At 46.9% G+C, this 20,372-nt stretch overlaps 1 long non-coding RNA gene across 3 annotated transcripts in view; it reads right to left on the bottom strand.

Moving 5' to 3' along the window:
* Positions 1 to 20,372, bottom strand: part of LOC139358468 (uncharacterized) — an 86,742-nt gene that overhangs the window by 65,144 nt on the left and 1,226 nt on the right. For all 3 annotated transcript variants that reach the window (XR_011613379.1, XR_011613380.1, XR_011613378.1), the window contains exon 2: positions 19,527 to 19,629. This is a non-coding gene — a long non-coding RNA (uncharacterized lncRNA). The remainder of the gene's footprint in view (positions 1 to 19,526; positions 19,630 to 20,372) is intronic.

The raw sequence follows: 20,372 nt of genomic DNA, 5'->3' as shown, positions 1-20,372 counted from the left end.
CCTGTAATCCCAGCACTTTGGGAGATCAAGACAGGCGGATCATGAGGTCAGGAGATCGAGACCATCCTGGCTAACACGGTGCAACCCCGTCTCTACTAAAAAATACAAAAAATAGCCAGGCGAGGTGGCAGCGCCTGTAGTCCGAGCTACTCGGGAGGCTGAGGCCGGAGAATGGCGTGAACCCGGGAGGCGGAGATTGCAGTGAGCTGAGATCCGGCCACTGCACTCCAGCCTGGGCTACAGAGCGAGACTCCGTCTCAAAAAAAAAAAAAAAAATACAAAAAATACAAAAAAACTAGCCGGGCGAGGTGGCGGGCGCCTGTAGTCCCAGTTACTCGGGAGGCTGAGGCAGGAGAATGGTGTAAACCCGGGAGGCGGAGCTTGCAGTGAGCCGAGATCCGGCCATTGCACTCCAGCCTGGACAACAAGCGAGACTCCGTCTCAAAAAAAAAAAAAAAAAAATTTAGCCAGGTGTGGTGGTGGGTGCCTGTAATCCCAGGATGCTGAGGCAGGAGAATCACTTGAACCCCAGGAGCCTGAGGTGGCAATGAGCCAAAATCGCGCCATTGCACGCCAGCCTGGGAGACAGAGCAAGACTTTGTCTCAAAAAAAAAAAAAAAAAAATCCTTGCATGTTAGTGCACACCTGTAGTCTCAGCTACTTGGAAGGCTGAGGCAGGAGAATCCCTTGAACCTGGGAGGTTGATGCCACAATGAGCGCTGATTGAACCACTCAACTCCAGACTGGGCAACAGAGGCTGTGTCAAAAAAAATAATTTTTTTTTTTTTTTGCAGTGAGCCAAGATCGTGCCACTGCACTCCAGCTCTGACAGCATGGTAAGATTCCGTCTCAAAAAAAGAAAAAAAAAAAGAAAACCCATATAATGTGCCCACTCTATTGGCATAATAAAATTAGTTTTGGCAAATGTTCCTTTATGCCCCTCTTTAAATCAAGCCCTTCTCCCACCCCTCACCCCAGGAAACCACTGATTTACTTTCCATAAATTTCTTTGGCTTTTCTAAAATTTTATATGAATGGGTTATACAATATTTATTATTTTGTGTCTGGCTTCTTTCACTTAGCATAATATTTGTGAGATTAGCCTATGTTATTGTGTGCAAATATAGTTTTGAATGCCGAGAAATATTCCACTGTATAGACAGAATACAACCAATTTACCCTTTTACCAGTCGATAAACATTTGGGTTGCTTATAGTTTGGGGCTATTATGAATAAGGTTATTACGAATATTCATATACAAATATTTTGCGTGGACATATGCTTTGTCCTCAACCAAAAAGGACAGATTTCTCTTTGGTGCTTCCTGCCATTCCATGTAAAACATAAATATTCTCTGTCAATTTGACTTACTACAGAAACTACTATTTCTCATATGAAATACACACACACAGCCGGGCGCGGTGGCTCACACCTGTAATCCCAGCACTTTGGGAGGCCAAGGCAGGTGGATCACCTGAGGTCGGGAGTTCAAGACCAGCCTGGCCAACATAGTGAAACCCTGTCTCTACCAAAAATACAAAATTAGCTGGGTATGGTGGCGCATGCCTGTAATCCCAGCTACTTGGGAGGCTGAGGCAGGAGAATTGCTTGAACCCGGGAGGCAGAGGTTGTGGTGAGCTGAGATCACGCCATTGCACTCCAACCTGGGCAACAAGTGTGAATCATTCACACACTTTTTTTTTTCGCTCTGCCATCCAAGCTGGAGTACCACTGTAGCGCAATCTCGGCTCACTGCAATCTCCACATCCCAGGCTCAAGTGATTCTCCTGCCTCAGCCTCCAAAGTAGCTAGGATTACAGGCACCCACCACGATGCCCAGCTACATACACACTGATTTGTGAAACACATCAGACCGACCAGGCGCGGTAGCTCATGCCTGTAATCCCAGCACTTTGGGAGGCTAAGGTGGGTAGGTTGCTTGAGCTCAGGAGTTTGAGACAATCCTGGGCAACATGGTGAAACCTCATCTCTACAAAAAATACAATTCGCCAGGCATGGTACAATGTGCTCATCATCCCAGCTACTCAGGAAGTGGAGGCGGGAGACAGAAGTTGCAGTGAGCTGAGATTGAGTCACTGCACTCCAGCCTAAGCAACAGAGTGAAACCCTGTCTCAAAAAATAAATTTTTAAAAAGAAACGCATCAGATAATTATAGAAGTCATCAAATGTGACTAGTGAAGGTGCTTTTTCTGTAACTTTCCCTACTGCTTGCCAAGCCATCGGCAGGGCATGGCAGGAGTATTTTGTTGCTTATCTCTCATGACAGCCTCAGGAAGAGACAGTGCTGCTACCCAGATGGGAAATTAGGTTCAGGGAAGGTGGGGGAATGACCCAAGGTACACCCACCTCAGGGCTCGCCAAAGTCAAGATACATCCCAGGGCAGAGGCCTGAAGAATTGGCTCCACCACTGACTTACTGTGAGTTCTGCCTGGGCCTCAGTTTGATAATTCCCTCAGAATCACAAATCTCTCATATTCTTCTGGAAAAGTCCTGACTTCAAATATTCTGCTCCTGACAGGTGTGATGGCTCCTGCCTGTAATCCTAGCTCCTCAGGAGGCTGAGGCACAAGGATCACTTGAGCTCAGGAGTTCAAGACCAGCTTGGACAACATAGGAAGACTCATCTCAAAAAAAAAAAAAAAAAAATTATTCTCCCACCAATCATCAAAAAGTCCAGGAAATGCCAACAGTAGTCCCAGCTACTCATGAGGCTGAGGCGGAAGGATTGCTTGAGCCCAGGAGGTGAAGGTTGCAGTGAGCCTTGATTGCGCCACTGTACTCCAGCCTGGGTGACAGAGTCAGACCCTGTCTTTAAATAAATAAATAAATAAATAAATAAATAAATAAAATATTTCACCCAACTACAGTAGTAAGTTGGAACAAGAAAGCCAGCATGAAATTAGCCGGGTGTGGTGCTACACACCTGTAATCCCAGCTACTTGGGAGGCTGAGGCGAAAATCTCTTAAACCCGGGAGATAGAGGTTGCAGTGAGCTGAGATCGCACCACTGCACTCCAGCCTGGGTGACACAGTGAGACCCTGTCTAAAAAAAAAAGAAAAAGCCAGCATGGAAAGCCAGGTGGGAAGTTTTCTTATCTAACTGCCTCCATATCCCTCTTACTAAATTACTCTGGGCTTAACCAAGGAAGACAGTTAGAGCCTGACCCTTGAGGGGGCCAAATAAACAAAGACAACAAAAGCAGCCGTTAAATGGCTCTGCAGGAGGCAGAGGGAGAGAAGTGTTTTTGCTCCAGAGAGGAAAGGGGAGAGGGAAGGAGGGCTGGGAAATGCACAGAAGAGGAGACCAGAGTTAGGAGCTGGATAGTGACAGGAGGCTGCGTACTGGTGGGCCAAGTCAAACCCTGCAAAACCAGGGCCTAGAAGATGCCCAAGGATGGAGAACATGGAAACTGATCTCTGTCTTTTTGTCAAGTGTGCCTTTCCTCTCATCCTCCAGCACTAAAGGGCTCAATTCACTTGTGTCACCAAGGTTTGGTGACTGCAGAGTCTAAGGCGAGCCTGGCAGAGATGAAGGCGAAAGACTGAACTGTGGAAACTATCAACTTAGCCCATTTTGTGCTTCTATGACAGAATACCTGAGACTGGTAACTGATAATGAAGAGAAGTTTATTTGGCTCACAGTTCTGGAGGGTGAGAAGTCCAAGATCAAGGAACTACATCTGGTGAGGGCCTTCTTGCTGCCTCATCACATGGTGGAAGGCCTCTCACATGGTGAGAGAGTACACAGGAGAGAAGGCAAGAGAGTGCTGAACTCACATTTTACCAGGAATCCACTCCTGTGGTAACAGCATTAATCCATTCATGAGGGCAGAGCCTCTTAGAGGTCCCATCTCTCAACACTATTGCATTGGGGATTAAGTTTACAACACATGAACTTCGCGCATGGGGCACATTCAAGCCACAGCAACTACACAGCACCAGGGTATGCTGCACGCAAGCAGGCCCCAGAGGCCAAGATGATGGAGAGTGGGAACTTCTAGAATCTACAGGCATCTGGGGAAGGCCTGAGGACTTCCTCAGAGTACGGAATAAAATTTCAGCTGGTCTTATCAAGATCCAGGGCAGGAAGACCAAGTTGACAAAGATCACTTAGATGAATCCAAAATGAATGAGGATACAGGAGGTGGAGAAATACCAGAGGTCACACCTTCAGGGACAGGGCAGTTGGGACAGGCATAAGAGCATGGGCTCGGGAGTCAAGATCGTCTGGGTCTAAGATAGTATTTCCTACTAAAGCAGGATATTTTATAATTTTAAAAAGGTCATTCCATCAAAAAGAGGTAACGTTTTAAACATATATGGAAACAACAGAGCACCAAAATACAGGAAGCAAAGGCTGACAAATGAAGGGAGGAAACAACAGTCAGTTGGACTTCAACTCCCACTTTCAATAATGGATAGCACAAGTAGGCAGAAGATCAACAGGAAACAGAAGACTTGAACACATGACAACACTACCAACCACCCAGACCTAACACCGATCTACAGAACACTGCACCCTACACCACCTAGACCTAACACCCATCTACAGAACACCGCACCCTACAACCACAGAATACAACACTACCCACCACCTAGACCTAACGCCCATCTACAGAACACCGCACCCTACAACCACAGAATACAACACTACCCACCACCTAGACCTAACGCCCATCTACAGAACACCGCACCCTACAACCACAGAATACAGGTTCTTTTTTCTTTCTCCATTTTTTTGAGATGGGATCTTGCTCTGTCAACCAGGCTGGAGTGAAGAAGTGTGATCACAGTTCCCTGCAGCCTCAACTTCCCAGGTTCAGGTTATCTCCCACCTCAGCCTCCCAAGTAGCTTGGCGTATAGGCATGTCCCATCCCAGCTAATTTTTTTATTTTTTGTAGAGATGGGGTCTCACTATGTTGCCCAGGTTGGTCTCACACTTCTGGGCTAAAGGGATCCTCCCACCTGAGGCTCCCAAAGTGCCGGGATTACAGGTATAAGCCACCGTGCCAGGGTCAGATTATTCTTAAGTGAACATGGAACATTCTCCAGGAAAGACCATATGCTAGGTCATAAAACAAACCTCAATTTAAAAGGATTCAAATAATACAAAGTGTGTTCTGTGAGGACACTATAATGAAATTAGAAATTTGGGAAACATGGGAAACTCACAAATACGTGAAATATGTGGAAATTAAACAACATACTCTAAATAATGAATGATTCAAAGAAGAAATCCAAAAGGGAATTATAAAATATTATGACATGAATAAAAAGGCTTAAAATTTATGAAATGCAGCTAAAGCAGTGCTTGAAGGAAAATTCACAGCTATCAATGCCTTTTTATTCCTTTGAGACAGTGTCTTGCTTTACTGCCCACACTGGAGTACAGTCATGCAATCGGGGCTTACTGCAGCCTCACACCCCTGGGCTCAAACAATCCTCCCACCTCAGCCTCTGGAACGGCTGAAACTACGGGCGCAACCCACCGCACCTGGCTTAATTTTTCTATTTTTTGTAGGGATGGGGTCTTGTTACATTGCCCAGGCTGGTCTCAAACCCCTGAGCTCAACTGATCCTCATCTCAGCCTCCCAAAGTGCTGGTATTACAGGATGAGCCACCATGCCTGGCCATACGTGCCTTTTTTTTTTTTTTTTTGAGACGGAGTCTTGCTCTGTCACCCAGGCTGGAGTGCAATGGCACGAACTTGGCTCAGTGCAACCTCTGCCTCTCAGGTTTAAGCCATTCTCCTGCCTCAGCCTCCCGAGTAGCTGGGATTACAGGCGCCCGCCACCACGCCTGGGTAATTTCCTATTTTTAGAAGCGGGGTTTTACCATGTTGGCCAGGCTGGTCTTCAACTCCTGACCTCAGGTGATCTGCCCACCTCGGCCTCCCAAAATGCTGGGATTACAGGCGTGAGCCACCGCGCTCGGCCCATACGTGCCTATTTTTTTAAAAAAAATGAAGATTGTAGGCCAGGCGCAGTGGCTCACGCCTGTAATCCCAGCACTCTGGGAGGCCAAGGCGGGCAGATCACAAGGTCAGGTGACTGAGACCATCCTGGCTAACCCGGTGAAACCTCGTCTCTACTAAAAATACAAAAAATTAGCCGGCGGCCGGGCGCGGTGGCTCACGCCTGTAATCCCAGCACTTTGGGAGGCCGAGATGGGCGGATCACGAGGTCAGGAGATCGAGACCATCCTGGCTAACACGGTGAAACCCCGTCTCTACTAAAAATACAAAAAAAAAAATTAGCCGGGCATGGCGGCAGATGCCTGTAGTCCCAGTTACTCAGGAGGCTGAGGCAGGAGAATGGCGTGAACCCGGGAGGCGGAGCTTGCAGTGAGCCGAGATCACGCCACTGCACTCCAGCCTGGGCAACAGAGCGAGACTCTGTCTCAAATAAATAAATAAATAAATAAATAAATAAATAAATAAATATTGTAAATCAATAATCTAACCTTCCACTTTAAGATACCAGAAAAATTAGAAAAGAAGAGCAAACTAAATTTAAAGTAAGCAAAACACAAGAGGAAAAGCAACAAATGCTGGGGCAGAAATGAATGAAACAGACAACAGAAAACAATAGAGAAAATAAAACCAAAAGTTGGTTCTCTGAAAAAAGTCAAAACAACTGACGAACCTTCAGCTAGACTGACCAAGAAAAAAAGAATAAAGACTTGAAATTACTACAGTCAGAAATGGAGAAGATAATATTACCATTAACCTTTCAGGAATAAAATCCTACCTCCTCCAATGACCAGTTTTATAACCTCAGGTGTTACTTAGCCCCTCTGTGCCTCCCTTTTCTCTAAATCTTTTTTTTTTTCCTTTTTTTTTTTTAGACAGAGTCTCACTCTGTCGCCCAGGCTGGAGTGTAGTGGTGCAATCTCAGCTCACTGCCACCACAACCTCCACTTCCCAGGTTGACACCATTCTCCTGCCTCAGCCTCCCAAAGTGGCTGGGACTACAGGCACCTGCCATTATGCCTGGCTAATTTTTTGTATTTTTAGTAGAGACAGGGTTTCACCGTGTTAGCCAGGATCATCTTGATCTCCTGACCTTGTGATCCACCCGCCTCGGCCTCCCACAGTGCTGGGATGACAGGTGTGAGCCACCACGCCTGGCCCTTTTCTCTATTCTTTAATCCCAACACTTTGGGAGGCTGAGGCAGGTGGATCACTTGAGCACAGGAGTTCAAGAGCAGCCTGTGCAACACGGCAAAACCATGTCTCTACTAAAAATTCAAAAATTAGCTAGGTGTGGTGGCGGGCGCCTATAATCTCACCTACTTGGGAGGCTGAGCCATGAGAATCGCAGGAACCTGGGAGGCGGATGTTGCAGTGAGCAGAGATCACGTCACAGTGAGACTCTGTGTCAAAGAAAAAGAAAAAAGAAAAAAAAGCAGTGTACTCCTAGATCCTACGAAGGCTGCAACCCAGACCCTGCCAAGAGATCAGAAATTTATTTTCCAAAGAATACAGAAGGTCCTGGACTGATGGACACCAGGCACAGGAGAGGGAGAAGACAGCAACAACAAAAAGTTTATACAGAAAGTAATATACTCAGTGTTGAGGATATCCAGACCCTTAGTCTTCTTCCACTCAGCTAGGGAACACCGTCAGCGAGGCACAGAGCTCACTCAGGCCTTCATGCCCCACTCAGCTCCCAGGGACCCAGACCTTCCAGTACAATGGAAAAATGAGACTATCAGGGCACAGCTCTCATCAAAGAAATTCCAGGCCAGGCACACTGGCTCACACCTGTAATCCCAACATTTTGGGAGGCCAAGGCAGGTCAGGAGTTTGAAATCAGGCTGGGCAACATGGTGGAACCCCATCTCTACTAAAAATACAAAAATTGGTCAGGTGCAGTGGCTCACACCTGTAATCCCAACACTTTGGAAGGCTGAGGTAGGTGGATCACCTGAGGTCAGGAGTTCAAGACCAGCCTTGACAACATGGTAAAACATTGTCTCTACTAAAAACTCTAAAAATTAGCAGGCGTAGGCAGGCATCTATTGTCGAAGCTACTCAGGAGGCTGAGGCAGGAGAATCACTTGGACCTGGGAAGCAGAAGTTGCAGTGAGTCGAGATCGCGCCACCGCACTCCAGCCTGGGCAAGAGCAAAACTCTGTCTCAAAGAAACACACACACAAACAAAAAACAGCCTGGACAACATCATGAAACGCCAGCTCTACAAAAAATTTTAAAAATTAGCCAGGTATAAGCCGGGCGCGGTGGCTCACGCCTGTAATCCCAGCACTTTGGGAGGCCGAGGCGGGCGGATCACAAGGTCAGGAGATCGAGACCACGGTGAAACCCCGTTTCTACTAAAAATACAAAAAATTAGCCGGGCGCGGTGGCGGGCGCCTGTAGTCCCAGCTACTCAGGAGGCTGAGGCAGGAGAATGGCGTGAACCCGGGAGGCGGAGCTTGCAGTGAGCCGAGATTGCGCCACTGCACTCCAGCCTGGGCGACAGAGCGAGACTCTGTCTCAAAAAAAAAAAAAAAATTAGCCAGGTATAATGACGCACACCTATAGTCCCAGCTCCTCAGGAAGCTGAGGCAGAAGGATCCCTTGAGCCTGGGAGCTCAAGTTTACAATAAGCTATGACTGTGCCACTGAACTCTAGCCTGGGTGACAGAGCAAGAAGACTCTATTTCAAAAAAAAAAAAAAAAAAAGACCAGGCACAGGCACAGTGGCTTACACCTATAATCCCAGATCACTTGAGGCCAGGAGTTTGAGACCAGTCTGGGCAACACAGCAAGACCCCATTTTTATTAAAAATAAATAAAAAGAAAAAAATTTGGCCAGGCGCGGTGGCTCATGCCTGTAACCCTAGCACTTTGGGAGGCTGAGGCAGGCAGATCACCTGAGGTGGAGAGTTCAAGACCAGCCTGACCAACATGGAGAAACCCCATCTCTACTAAAAATATAAAATTAGCCGGGCACATGCCTGTAATCCCAGCCACTCAGGAGGCTGAGGCAGGAGAATAGCTTGAACCCGGGAGGCGGAGGTTGCGGTGAGCTGAGATCCTGCCATTGCACTCCAGCCTGGGCAACATGAGCAAAAACTCCAGTCTCCAAAAAAAAAAAAAAAAAGAAAAGAAAAAAAATCATAGAGATAAAAAGGAGAAGAGGGGTTACCAGCAGCTTCAAGGAGGAGAGAATAGGGAGTCACTGCTTAATGGGTTCAGGGTTTCCATTTGAGAAGATGAAAAAGTACTGGAGATGGATGGCAGGTGGTTGTATAACATATGAATGTACTTAATGTCACCTGAAAATGGTTAAAATGACAAATTTAATGTTATGTCCATTTTACCATAACAAAAGAAAAATCTGAAAAACATTATTTCCAACCTAAACTTCTACCATACATTGCTAATGGGAATGCAAATGCTGAGAGTTTCTCCTACAGATAGCCTCATACTCATGTGAAATGATATATGTGCAAAGTTACTGCAGCACTGACAGTGATAACAATTCCGGCATCAAAATCCAAATGACAATTAACAAGAGAATCATCAGACGGAAGCGAGATAGTCACGTAAGGGCATAAGGACAACTGCTAAAAAAAATGAGGAAGCGGCCGGGCGCGGTGGCTCAAGCCTGTAATCCCAGCACTTTGGGAGGCCGAGACGGGCGGATCACGAGGTCAGGAGATCGAGACCATCCTGGCTGACACAGTGAAACCCCGTCTCTACTAAAAAATACAAAAAAACTAGCCGGGCGAGGTGGCGGGCGCCTGTAGTCCCAGCTACTCGGGAGGCTGAGGCAGGAGAATGGCGTGAACCCGGGAGGCGGAGCTTGCAGTGAGCCAAGATCACGCCACTGCACTCCAGCCTGGGCGGCAGAGCGAGACTCTGTCTCAAAAAAAAAAAAAAAAAAAAAAATGAGGAAGCTCTTCATGTAGCGACAGAGAAAGGTCTCCAAGACATGCTGCTAAGTGAAAAAGTCAAGGTAAAGAACACAGTACATGAACTGCCCTTCACTTAATGATCCCTTTCCAAGTTTTATTTTAGGCTCGGCGCACCTGTAATCCCAACACTTTGGGAGGCCGAGGTAGGCGGATCACTTGAGATCAGGAGTTCGAGACCAGCCTGGCCAACAGGGTGAAACCACATCTCTACTAAAAATACAAAAATTAGCTGGAGGTGGTAGCCTGCGCCTGTAATCCCAGCTACTCTGGAGGCTGAGGCAGGAGAATCGCTTAAACCGGGAGGCGAAGGCTGTGAGTCGAGATCATGCCACTACACTCCAGCCTGGGCAACATAGCAAGACTTCGTCTCAAAAAAAAAAAAGTAAGTTTTATTTTAGTGTCAAAATCACAGTATGCAGATACGACTGTATGAAAGAAGAAAAAAATAAATCAGAATAAAAGACAAGAAATTCCAATTTCCAAAGGGCCAGAAGAGACAAGTTATAACTAGATATTCTAAAAGGTTATGGCTTATCTTTGACAACATACTCATCCTAATGGTTGAAGACAGATCCAGGTTTCATGGGACCCGAACCTTCTATAATTTTTGGAGCCCCCTTTTAGAAAAAGAATGTAAAATTAAATATACAAAATCTGGCACAAATGTGAATGTTTATTCAAAATGAGAAAAGGAAAAGAAATTATAACAGATTATAAATTTTTTTTTTTTTTTTTTTGAGGCGGAGTCTCATTCTGTCACCCACGCTGGAGTGCAATGGCCGGATCTCAGCTCACTGCAAGCTCTGCCTGCTGGGTTTACGCCATTCTCCTGCCTCAGCCTCCCGAATAGCTGGGACTACAGGCGCCTGCCACCTCGCCCGGCTAGGTTTTTTTTGTATTTTTTAGTAGAGACGGGGTTTCACCGTGTTAACCAGGATGGTCTCGATCTCCTGACCTTGTGATCCGCCCGTCTCGGCCTCCCAAAGTGCTGGGATTACAGGCTTGAGCCACCGTGCCCGGCCTATAAATTTTTTAAAGTTGACAAATATCACATCACAAAATCCAGATAGATAACATAGTATTTTAATTATTTGAATGCCTGGAACATTTCTCTTTTTCCTTTTTTATTTTCATTTTTTTTGAGACAGAGTCTTGCTCTGTCGCCCAGGCTGGCATGCCAGTGGCGTGATCTCAGCTCACTGCAGCCTCCGCCTCCCAGGTTCAAGCAATTCTCATGCCTCAGCCTCCCAAGTAGCTGGGACTACAGGCGTGTGCCACCACGATCAGCTAATTTTTGTATTTTTAGTAGAGATGGAGTTTTCCCATGTTGTGATCTGCCCGCCTCAGTCTCCCAAAGTGAGGTGTGAGCCACGATGCCTGGCCTTCCTACTTTTTGGGGAACATTTTTTATCGTCCTTCATATGACAGTGGTTTTACACTACCATTTTATATCGAGAAAATAAAGAAAACTCAGTGTTTCTTCTCAAGTACCTTCCTGGTAGAATAAAACTCCCTCCCCTTCTTTTTTGGAGACAGGGTTTTGCTCTGTTGCCCAGGCTTGAGTGTAGTGGCATAATCATGGTTCACTGCAGCCTTGATCTCTTGGGCTCAAACAATTCTCCCGCCATCACAAGGTCAGGAGATCGAGACCATCCTGGCCAACATGGTAAAACCCCGTCTCTACTAAAAGACAAAAAATTAGCCAGGTGTGGTGGAGCGCACCTGTAATCCAAGCTACTCAGGAAGCTGAGGCAGGGGAATCTCTTGAATCTGGGAGACGGAGGTTGCAGTGAGCTGAAATCGTGCCACTGCACTCTAGCTTCGTGACACAGCAAGACTCCGTCTCAAAAAGACAAAAACAAAAACAAATACCAATTCTCCTGCCTCAGCCTCCTGAGTAGCTGGGACCACAGGTGGGCACCATCATGCCTGGCTAATTTTTTTTTTTTTTTTGAGATGGCATCTAGCTTTGTAGCCCAGGCTGGAACGCAGTGGCGCAATCTCAGTTCACTGCAAACTCCGCCTCCCGGATTCAAGTGATTCTCCTGCCTCAGCCTCCCAAGTAGCTGGGATTACAGGCGCCTGCCACCACGCCTGGCTAATTGCTGTATTTTTAGGGGGTTTCACTGTGTTGGCCAGGCTGGTCTCGAACTCCTGACCTCATGATCCGCCCGCCTCGGCCTCCCAAAGTGCTGGGATTACAAGAGTGAGCCACCATGCCTGACCTTTTTTTTTTTTTTTTTGAGACAGAGTTTTTGCTCTTGTCGCCCAGGCTAGAGTGCAATGGCGTGATCTCAGCTCACGGCAGCCTCCACCTCCCAGGTTCAAAGTGACTCTCCTGCCTCAGCCTCCCGAGTAGCTGGGAGTACAGGCACCCGCCACCACGCCTAGCTAATTTTTGTACTTTTAGTAGAGATGGAGTTTCACCATGTTGGCCAGGATGGTCTTGATCTCCTGACCTCGTGATCCGCCTGCCTTGGCCTCCCAAAGTGCTGGGATTACAGGCGTAAGCCACCACGACTGGCCTATGCCTGGCTAATTTTTAAATTATTTTGTAGAGACGGGGTTTCACCATGTTGCCCAGGCTGATCAAAATCCAAACTCCTGGGCGCAAGTGATCTTCCTGCCTCAAACTTTTTTTGGATCTGGCCAAGGGTTGAGTTTGGAATACGTTTACTTTAGGTTTATCTATTTATGTGGTTTGCAGTCACTTCCATGGGCAGTTCAAATATAGATAACTGTCCTGATATAGGAAAGGCTGCCATGGCACAAAGTTGCAGGAGCAGAGGTGGGATCATGATACATAGGTGTCCTATAAGTCTGTATCAGAAGTACATGAGTAAAGTAAGACAAACGAGGTTTAAAATGATCATAGTTAGAAGCTAGTCTATGGAAAATTCTTTCAATCATTAAAACTATAAAAATGGAAATGGAGGCCAGGCACTGTGGCTCATGCCTGTAATCCCAGCACTTTGGGAGGCTGAGGCGGACAGATCACCTGAGGTCAGGAGTTCAAGACCAGCCTGGCCAACACGGTGAAACCCTATCTTTACTAAAATTACAAAACTTAGCAGGGTGTGGTGGCACACGCCTGTAGTACCAGCTACTCGGGAGACTGAGGCAGGAGAACTGCTTGAACCTGGGAGGCAGAGACTGCAGTAAGCCAAGATTGTACCACTGCGCTCCAGCCTGGGTAACAGAGCGAGACTCCATCTCAAAAAACAACAACAACAACAACAACAACAACAACAACAAAAAGTTGCCTTAACTGATTATGATTACAATTAAAATTTCTGAATTTTGTAAATTTCATAAAAACATGACTCCTCCCAGGGCTTTGGAAGAGAATATGGGCAACTAGGATCCTTAAAGGGCACACTTCATTTGCTTCATGGGAGATATCCGTTTCCACTACAGAAATGTCGGCCTTCCCAAGCCAAAATCTGTCTTTTCATCCTCTAAAGTAGCAGTATCAAGGTAGCTCTCCTTGGGTTATACCATGAAAAATAATGTAAGAACTCAACACCTTGGAAAAGCCATGAAGAAGGGAAAGGTAAGGCTGGGTGCAGTGGTCATGCCTGTAATCTCAGCACTTTGGGAGGCCGAGGTGGGTGGATCACTTGAAGTCAGGAGTTCAAGACCACCCTGGCCAACATGGTGAAACCCCGCATCTCTACTAAAAATACAAGAATGAGCTGGACGTGGTGGCAGGCACCTGTAATCCCAACTACTTGGGCGGCTGAGGCAGGAGAATTGCTTGAACACAGGAGGCGGAGGCTGCAGTGAGCTGAGATTGTGCCACTGCACTCTAGCCTGGGTGACAGAGTGAGACTCCATCTCAAAAAGAAAAAGGAAAGATAAGAAATGGTGGCTGGGCGCAGTGGCTCACGCCTGTAATCCCAGCACTTTGGGAAGCCGAGGTGGGGGGATCACGAGGTCAGGAGTTCAATACCAACCTGGCCAAGATGGTGAAACCCCGTCTCTACTAAGATACAAAAAAAAAAAAGGAAAGAAGGAAATGGTGTGCAGTTCAGAAAATCAGACAAAAATAAAAAATAAAAAACCTGTAAGGATTCTTACTGCACATTGCAACCCAAAATACATTCCAGATGCAGCAAAGGGTTAAATGTTAAACAAGCCATTGAGAAACAAAATCAAAAAGAAAACATCAGATATTCTCTCTGAGACTCAGTGCAATGGGTATCGTCACAAAGACTGACATTTGACCAAGTGAAAATTTTAAACCCCAAAATTAAAACACTTTAGAAAAATTTAAGGCAAACAATAATCTTAGACAAAAGGAAAACTACTTGGAGCAAATATGACAAACCAGGGTTGAGAATCCTTACCATAGCTCAGCACTGTGGCTCAGGCCTGTAATCCCAGCACTTTGGGAGGCTGAGGCAGGAGGCTCACTTGAGCCCAGGAGGTCAAGGCTGCAGTGACTGCATTCCATCCTGGGTGACAGAGCTCTTGCCCTGTCTCAAAAATGAAAAAAGAAACAAACAAACAAAGAGAACCCTTACTAGTATAATAGAGCTTGTAAATGAGAAAGAAATCACTATGACTGCAAAAGATATGGAGATGATTCACAGTGACCAGTGTCCAATCATTCTGAAATTGTAAGGTGTTCAATCTCACTAATAAAAAATGCAGATTAAAAACCTAGACTACAGGCCGGGCGCGGTGGCTCAAGCCTGTAATCCCAGCACTTTGGGAGGTCGAGGTGGGCGGATCACAAGGTCAGGAGATCGAGACCACAGTGAAACCCCATCTCTACTAAAAATACAAAAAATTAGCCGGGCGCGGTGACCGGCGCCTGTAGTCCCAGCTACTCAGGAGGCTGAGGCAGGAGAATGGCGTGAACCCGGGAGGCGGAGCTTGCAGTGAGCCGAGATCGCGCCACTGCACTCCAGCCTGGGCAACAGCGTGAGACTCCGTCTCAAAAAAAAAAAAAAAAAAAAAAAAAAAACCTAGACTACAGGAGAATGGTGTGAACCCAGGAGGCGGAGCTTGCAGTGAGCCGAGATAGCACCACTGCACTCCAGCCTGGGCGGAAGGGCTAGACTCCGTCTCAAAAAAAAAAAAAAAAGAAAAAGAAAAAAAAACCTAGGCTAGTCTTCACCCATCAAATGAGGAAAGATTAATTAACACAAAATTGCTAACACTTGCTGTGGCTGCGGACTGGGTAAAACAAGCTCACCAACACCACAATCGCCGGCACGTGAGCACTTTGGTAATCTGCTTTCACAATATCTACCCATGCTGTCGGTCCCAGTAATTCCACTTCAGAGAATCTATTTCAGGAAATTCTCACAACTGCAGAGATGTTTATGTAGAAAGTATTAAATACAGACCTATTGAAAATTGAGGCAAAATAAAAGAGAGAGCAACAGGGAAGGCAGTATCTCTCAGGACCTGTGTGGACATCTACATGCGCTTATCTGATGGTGGAAAAGAAAGAATATACACCTAATTGTCATCACTGCTAATGCTGAAGGGAGGGCTCAGGGGAGGGGTCTTCGCTTTTTCTTTGTGTGCCTCTCAAAGGTTTAACTTCCCATCCTGAACATGGTATATTTGCTCTTGTAATTTAAACGATATTCCGAGAGGTAAGAAAATTCCCACATATAGGCCGGGCGCAGTGGCTCAAGCCTGTAATCCCAGCACTTTGGGAGGCCGAGGCGGGCGGATCACGAGGTCAGGAGATCAAGACCATCCTGGCTAACACGGTGAAACCCCGTCTCTACTAAAAATACAAAAAACTAGCCGAGCGCGGTGGCGGGCGCCTGTAGTCCCAGCTACTCGGGAGGCTGAGGCAGGAGAATGGCGTAAACCCGGGAGGCGGAGCTTGCAGTGAGCTGAGATCCGGCCACTGCACTCCAGCCTGGGTGACAGAGCAAGACTCCATCTCAAAAAAAAAAAAAAAAAAAAGAAAATTCCCACATATAAAAAGGATGAAACCATGCAAATGAAATCTGATCCCCTTCCATTCTATAGCCCTGACCCTAGTAAAAAGAATGAAGAAAATATGCTCATTAAGCTCCCTGGCCACACAATGGCCAACTCAGACCTGCTGATTACTACTGCTCTGATTGGGGATGCCATACCCAGCTGTTTCCGGGTCCGAGAGCAGACTCCCAGTCTTCCAATGAAGCCTAGGTGTCAATGAGTGGTAATATTTCATAAGGAACCTTTTCTGAACTGTAGGTCTCAAGATTGGGACCTACAGTGGAACCTATATTCAGTACACTATGCTGTAAACAGATGTGCTGTTATCCAGGCTTTCTTGTTCCATTTCTGGAGCACAGGCAGAGTAATTTAGGATCTTTTTTTTTTTTTTTTTCTGAGATGCAGTTTCACTCTTATTGCCCAGGCTAGAGTGCAATGGCAAGATCTCGGCTCACTGCAACCTCCGCCTCCAAGGTTCAAGCGATTCTCCTGCCTCAGACTCCTGAGTAGCTGGGATTACAGGCACGCGCCACCACGCCCAGCTAATTTTGTATTTTTAGTAGAGATGCGGTTTCTCCATGTTGGTTAGGCTGGTCTCGAACTCCCTACCTCAGGTGATCCGCCCACCTTGGCCTCCCAAAGTGCTAAGATTACAGGCATAAGCCACCACGCCTGGCCAATTTTTGAGACAGGGTCTCACTCTTTCACGCAGGCTGGAGCACAGTGGCACAATTATACCTCACTGCAGCCTCAACCTCCTGGGCTCAAGCCTTCCTCCACCTCAGCCTCCCAAGTAGCTGGAACTACAGGTATTTGCCACCATGCCCAGCTGATTATTTTTTGTTGAGACAGGGTCTTGCCATGTTGCTCAGGCTGGCCTCAAACTCCTGGGTTCAAGAGACCTTCCCGCCTCGGCCTCCTGAAGTGTTGGGATTACAGGCATGAGCCATCAGACCTAGCCAGATAGTTTTGGTTTGTTTTGAGACAGAGTCTTGCTGTCGCCCAGGCTGGAGTGTAGTGGTGTGATCTCAGTCCACTGGACCCTCTGCCTTCCAGGTTCAAGCAATTCTCCCGCCTCAGCCTCCCCAGTAGCTGGGATTAGAGGTGTGAGCCACTGCACCTGGCCAATAGTTCTTGAGTGAAATTAAAAGTGCTACTCCAGAGGCAGGGCATGGTGGCTCACACCTTTAATCCCAACACTTTGGGAGGCCAAGGCAGGAGGATCACTTGAGCCCAGGAGTTGGAGGCCAGCCTGTACAACACAGTGAGACCTCACCTCTACTAAAAACTAAAAAAAAACAAAAAAGGCCTATCTTGGCTTTCAACATGCCTTTCTCACCGAGCTTAATTATTTCTAGCTCTCGATGTGAAGTGAGAGATTTGCAACACATTCTTACACTTGAACACTTAGAGGCCACTGTAGGATTACTAATTGCAAACAGCTGGTTGGTGGAGCGGTCAGAACGCATACAATATTGATGGATTAAGTTTGCTATCTTACACAGGCATCACTCATGACCCCCCAAAACAATTACAATAGTAACATCAAAGATTACTGATAGCAGATCACCATACTAGAAATAATAACAACAAAACTTTGAAATATTGCAAGAATTACCAAAATGTGGCACAGAGACACAGACTGAGCATCCTTTTGGAAAAATAATGCCGGTAGACTTTGCTCAACGCAGGGTTGCCAAAATCCTTCACTTTGTAAAAAATGCAGTACCTGCAAAGCGCAAAAAAGCAAGGCACAATAAAACAAAGGGTGTGCCTGTTTTCTTTGACTCTCACCAAAGCCTTGTATTTCCACAACATGAGAAAAGGGAGGCTCAGAAGGTGTGGATGATTATCCTAAATCACCTGGCTAGCAACCAAGTCCCAGGGCCACAGCCTTCCCACCACAAGGCACTGTCGCCCAAAGCCTTCAGGACTAAGGTTGGCTGTAGGTTTTCCAGATGTAGGCACACAGCCAGACACAGGCGGGCACTCAGGAATTAGTTACGTGAGTAAATACCCAACAACTAGGAGAGAGCTAGGCAAATTGTGGTTGACCAACAAGACACTACAAGACTTTTCAGGAGGAAGATGTGGAATTCCACTTACCAACATTAGATGAAAATGCAGAACCTAACATAACAGCCACAAATCTCCCTAGATCTCAGAGGCGGGTCTCCATCCGCCCAGCCTCAATTACCCAGAGCTGAGTCACCAACTATCCTCCCTCAGTCTCTCCCCAGCTCTCCACAGGAACCAGCTGGGGCTCTCTACTGCCCACACTGCCAAATCCAAATTCTTTATGCTGGCCTTCACGGCCCTTCCATCTCACCCAATCCAGTTGTTTCCTGAACACTTCCACTTTCCCTGGCCTTTGCTGGACTCTTCCCTCTACGCCACAGAACCCCATCTTCTCCTTTATCCTGAGACACGACTTGGCTCATGTGGATTCTCAGTAAATGCTGGTGCCTTTCCCCACTTCCATCAAAAATGGAGCGGTGGCCACGTGCAGTGGCTCACACCTGTAATCTCAGTACTTTGGGAGGCCGAGGCAGGCGGATCACCTGAGGTCAGAAGTTGAAAACCAGCCTGGCCAACATGGCGAAATTCCGTCTCTACTGAAAATACAAAATCAGCCGGGTGTGGTGGTTGCATGCCTGTAATCCCAGCTACTCAGGAGGCTGAGGCAGGAGAATCGCTTGAACCTGGGAAGCAGAGGTTGTAGTGAGCTGAGATCTTGCCACTGCACTCCAGCCTGGGCAACAAGAGCGAAACTCCGTCTCAAAAAAAAAAAGGAAATGGCTCGCCTTTTTTTTTTTTTTTTTTTTTTTTTTCACAGTGGATTTATTCATTTGAACCTACGTGATTACCAAGTTCACTAGAAACTGGCAGGATGAACCTGGAGCCTCATATCCCAGAGCCTCCGGTTTGGGTTTTTCTGGCACGGAGGCAGGGAACTGACTTAGATGACCTGGGCAGCCAGGCTGGTCTCGGCTTGGATGCCTTTCCACCTCTCCTTCCTCTCCTAGTCTATCCCCAGCTCCCTCCCGGGGTCAGGACCCCAAACTCGTATTAGGCAAGTCTCTTCTTCCCTTAGTGACCCAGTTTCTTCAAACACGGGGAAAAAAGGTGGGGGGAGCTTCTTACCACAATGTTTTTTAATTTAGAAAGAGGGGGAGAAGGCTGGGCTCACACCTGTAATCCCAACACTTTGGGAGGTTGAGGCGGTGGATCACTTCAGGTCAGTTCAAGATCAGCCTGGTCAACATGGCAAAACTCCGTCTCTACTAAAAACACAAAAATTAGCTAGGCATGGTGGTGGGCACCTTTAGGCTGAGGCAGGAGAATCGCTTGAACCCGGGAGGCAGAGGTTGCAGTGAGCTGAGATCGCCCCACTGCACTCCAGCCTGGGAGACAGAGTGAGACTCTGTCTCAAAAAAAAAAAGAAAAGAAAAGAAAAAAGAAAGTGGGGGAGAGAAAAATGACAATAAAATAACTTATCACTTTGAAAAAGTTTTCCCACTAAAGTTCTCACCAAGTATGTCCAAAGTCCCTCCATGTTGGGACACTGTAAGCTGTCAATAAACACACCTTGGCCATGCCCCTACATTAGCGTGCACCAACTTACCCCATTTTCAGAGCCTGCAGTAGAGAGGTCTCAGAGTTGCTATAATGGGCCAGCTCCTGGTGAGGGGTATTTAGCTGTTTGCAATCTTCCCGAATGAACAGTTCTGCAAAGAATAATCTTCTATAAGCATTTATCATTGTTGTACAGCTACTTCTAAACACAGATTCCTAGAAGTGGAATTACTGGCTTAGAGAATCCACACATTTTAAATTCTGATACTTACTAGTTGAGAAACTTTACACAGTAATTCTCAAACTCTCATTGCACTAAGGCTTTACCTGTGAAGCTTGCTTACGTGCAAAATCTGATGGGCTACCAGCCTCCCTTCACCCCTACCCCGTCCTCCAGGAGGAAGGTCTTTGTTATGCAGCTCTCAGGTGGAGGTGGAGGCAGTCACTCCCTTCCATTTCCCCAACCTCATCTAGCACCAGACTTGGGAAGAACTGGTCTAAGGGGCTGCTGCAGGCACAATTTATGGTGCGGTCTCTGCCTCTAGCCCAGGCCCCCAGTGGCTTCCCCAGAAAGGGCAGTGTGGCTCTTAGGCATACAGGAGAAAAATGCCTAGTGCAGAGTTCAAGCTCAGCAGCCACTACCGGAGCCCCCTCTCCAGGCTCACCTGATCCCACCCGTTTCCCCCTGGGGCTCCCCTCTTCTGAAGGTCCCTGTCCCATACATTTCCTAGAGGCCAAGGCCCATTGGTTTTACATTTCTTACCTAAGGCAACCCAGACATGGCTTTTTCTTTCAGAGGGCTGTGGGGGAAGCACCATTTATTCGGCCAAGAAAATTGTTTCTGACCCACACTCTGGGCCTCAGTTTCCCTGTCTGTGAAATGGAGAGCAACGGG

This window comes from Macaca nemestrina, chromosome 15 (genome assembly GCF_043159975.1).
Source record: "Macaca nemestrina isolate mMacNem1 chromosome 15, mMacNem.hap1, whole genome shotgun sequence".
NCBI lineage: Eukaryota > Metazoa > Chordata > Mammalia > Primates > Cercopithecidae > Macaca > Macaca nemestrina.
This window is presented reverse-complemented; position numbering and strand designations above follow the sequence as displayed.